Here is a 4,117-nt window from a genome sequence, read left to right on the forward strand (position 1 = left end):
CCATGTAGTGGGACTTGTTAGCCCCAAAGGGGGGAATGTAGTGTAATGTACCTGTTTAGTCTTATGCTTTAGTATCAGTTGACCTTTAAAAATACATGTCCAGGCAGTATACTCTGCTTGATCATAACCAGTCACACCATGGTTTATTGTTTCATGTATCCACATAATGTGCGCACACACACACACACACACTCATTGGTGTATTGTATTGGATGCAGGATCTGATGCACTCATTGGTGTATTGTATTGGATGCAGGATCTGATGTTCAAGGACGATGTGCACACACACACACACACACACTCATTGGTGTATTGTATTGGATGCAGGATCTGATGTTCAAGGACTGAAGTGGGAAGTACCTAAGATCTGACAGGATTTGATGTGCACGTATGACACCATTATGTTCGGGCTTATGTGGGAAGGATTAAAGAGAAGAGCATAAAAGAGAGCACACAGACACAGACTTCCCACTTCAGTCCTTGAACATCAGATCCTGCATCCAATACAATACACCAATGAGTGTGTGTGTGCACATTATGTGGATACATGAAACAATAAACCATGGTGTGACTGGTTATGATCAAGCAGAGTATACTGCCTGGACATGTATTTTTAAAGGTCAACTGATACTAAAGCATAAGACTAAACAGGTACATTACACTACAATTCCATGTACAGTATACTGGAATAATGTATCTTGTATGAAGAGGGCGGTTTCTGTGGGTGGGACAGAGTCTGTAGCTGTCCCCCCCTGTATCCCCTCCATCATCAGCCTTCCTCGGTTCTGATCCAGGACGAGCTCTTCCGCTGGTGTGAAATCAGCAGTTGGCTCTTAGGTTTGACTTTCTTTTCAATAAAATAAACAAAACAAAATAAAATAGGCAGTTCAACTCAGAAATCAGCAATTCCTCTTCAAAACCAAAAATAAATCAATTCATTTTTCAATTCAGTTCCTTTTAATTTCACAAAACAAAGAAAATTAATCAGTTCGTTTTTAAATTCAGTTCCTTTTGGTTTCTCAAAACAAAAAAATAAATTGGTTTGTTTTTCAATTCAGTTCCTTTTGTCAAAAGAAAATCAGTCAATAAAAAAAAACGTCTTCCTACTTACAGTTCCTGTCAGTGTGTGTGCGTGAGCTGCTGTGTAGGCTTTGTGGGTTTTTCCGGGAGTGTGTATGAATGTGACCGGATCAGCTGATCTGTCCAGATGAGAGGATCTATGGTGTGAGGAGGTGAGTACTGATGTCAGTTGCGGCAATTGTGGTCAACAAGAGGTATAAACGGTCTAGCTACGTTATTTCTCTCTGTCTGTTTCGTGCACAGAACTTTGATGCTCTCACGACTGGCCCACTGCTCCGCCGTCTCTCTCTGCCTCTCTCTTTTTGACTCCCCGGATATAGTTTTTGTTTTGTCCGGGGAATACAAATATACATATATATATATATATATATATATTTACATATATGTATATATATATATATATATATATATATGTATATATACACACGTTGTTTGATGCAGTGTTTTGAATCCAAGACTACTGGGTGGATATTGCTGTAAATAAGATCCTCACTTTTCCGCAGCTGACCACCCACTCTGATTAGGTTTGTGGTGTGAACGAACTCAGGGGCCAGATCGAATATCTTGTACTGGCAAGACTGTGATTGCAGCAAGGTGAGAACAGTTGTGCAGTCCGTCCACATCACCAAGCAGTGGATAGGTAAAGTCAGTCTGCAGCATCCTTGCTAGTTGGGCCCCAGTAAGAGCAGCACACAATTCCAAGCGAGGTACTGTGATCTGCGATCTTGGTGCCACCCTTGAACAAGCCATAACAAAGGAGACATGAACCCATCCCTTTGAGTCCACTGTACGCAGATATGCTACATTTTAAGGTTTTGTTATCTTCAGACGGACAAGATGTAAGGAGATGTGTTTTACCTGCTTCACAGTTTCGACTGAGACTCCAGTCTTCCTCAGAAGCGTCATCCGACATGCTGCTGACGTGTCATTTATCAGCTGGCAGGCCTGACAGACCAATCAGAGTCTGTCAGGCCAACCCCGCCTCCCGCGGCGTTGGTCGTTCTCTGGAGTAGGGAATCCCAGGTATGCGAGAGGGTGTACGCCCCCTCGTCCCGGTTGATGGTGCTGCTTTCCCGCTTCCTGATCTCAATGGCCTCTTTTATCCACCATTTGAATTTATTGGTCTTTGATGTGATTATTTTGCTCCTGTCCCAGTCCATGATGTGGTTATTTCTCCTGCAGTGATCTGTGATGGCTGATTTTAGGTTTTGCTGTTCTCCAGAGAACGACCAACGATGCGGGAGGCGGGGTTGGCCTGACAGGCTCTGATTGGTCTGTCAGGCCTGCCAGCTGATATATGACACGTCAGCAGCACGTCAGATGAAGCTTCTGAGGAAGACTGGAGTCTCAGTCGAAACTGTCAAGCAGGTAAAACACATCTCCTTACATCTTGTCTGTCTGAATATAAGAAAACCTTAAAATATTCTAAATAAGAAGACAGTATGAACCTTATCAATCTGCTACAGAACCATATGCTGCTTCAGAGGTGTCAGAAAACACATGCAATTCTCTGGTCATTGAAGGATCTTAGTCTTCAGTGGGTCTATAACATCTTGGGAGTTTGATCTGGGCCAAGTGGGGAAGTTCGTTTTCCCACAGTGCCCATGCTTTTACAAAGGCATCATGAAGACATGGATCATCCCATTCCGGCTCTTTGGACCACAGTTTCTGGAGAAGGACTTTGGCGCTGGTGCAGTACCATATTAAGCCCAATGCACCTTCCCATGGGTCGGTGCGGTCTTGACTAAGCCACAGTTCAGTGCTCTCTGATCGAGCCTCTTTAGGTAGATGCTCAACCACTGAAAGGAGGTTACTGATCCATTGTCGGATTTCAAAGCCACTAAAGGCAAGCAATGCTCTGAGCCTGTCAAGAAGAGTTCTGGCCTTCTCTTCAGTTGGAAAACTCTGCAGACAGTTGTCTAAATAGAAGGACTGCAAGACTGATGTTAAGACACCTTCTTGACCCACTTGTCTCTCACATGTTGCTGCAGGATATATATGGCACAACAAGGACTGCATGTTGTGCCAAATGGCAGAACTTGCCACTCATAGACATTCACTGGTTCTTCACAGATCTGTCCTCAGTCAGCAATCTGACCTGCTGAATCATAGCTTTGATATCACCAGAAATGGCAACATAATGCTGATGAAAACGCAGCATCAAGGAAGGGCCTAGGACTGGACCAGGAAGAAGATGATCATTCAAGATCTGCCCTTGGTATTGGAATGAGCAGTTGAACACCATGTGGTGTTTGCCATTGTGTTCCACAAGATGGTGGGGTATGTACCATGACTCATCGGTGTGGACCACTTCATGAGAACTAAGCTTCTTCACATACCCAGCGTCTAACAACTTGTTGATCTATTGATCATAGATGGCTCCTTGCTTTGGATTCTTTAACAGCTTCCGCTCTGTACGTCTGAGGGCTGGTAAGACTGAGTCCTTTGGCGCCTGCATTTTAGGTGCATTCATCTTGCGAATAAGGGGGCTACGTAATGATCAACTCCATTGATCTCCACTCTCACTGTTTGGCTTTCAAGAAGAGCTAGCGCCTCCTTGTCTTGTTTGAAATGTGTGGTGACCTTCTCACTATGGTAAGGAAGTACATCAACTTTCCACAGTCTTTCTACAGCACGATAAAGGTCTGCATCTGGGGCTGAGCAAGATATGAACAAGGACTAGACTGTTGGACTAGTCTCTTGGGAAGAGGAACCTGAGGTGGCAAGGTAATCGCTCAACAGGACATACAAGATGAGGGTGATCTGAGCCAATAAAGAGTAGGGCCTGAACTTTCTGGAAAGCCTGGAGTGGTAAGTCATGCAAATGTTTGAATCGTTGCAGGACCTGAGCAGGATAGGACTGTGCAAGGCCCAATGTTTCAGCAGTGAAGGCATTTTGTATGATGAACTTCTTGTCCGCATTTGATGCAGAGGAAACGTTGAATGTGACTGTGGTACCAGCTAGGGTCTCAGTCCCTTGGTAGACAGTTTTCAGCATAAGGGACCAGAGGTGGGTAGTAACTAGTTACATTTACTC

Source organism: Epinephelus moara, chromosome 19 (genome assembly GCF_006386435.1).
Source record: "Epinephelus moara isolate mb chromosome 19, YSFRI_EMoa_1.0, whole genome shotgun sequence".
In the NCBI taxonomy this organism is placed as follows: Eukaryota; Metazoa; Chordata; class Actinopteri; order Perciformes; family Serranidae; genus Epinephelus; species Epinephelus moara.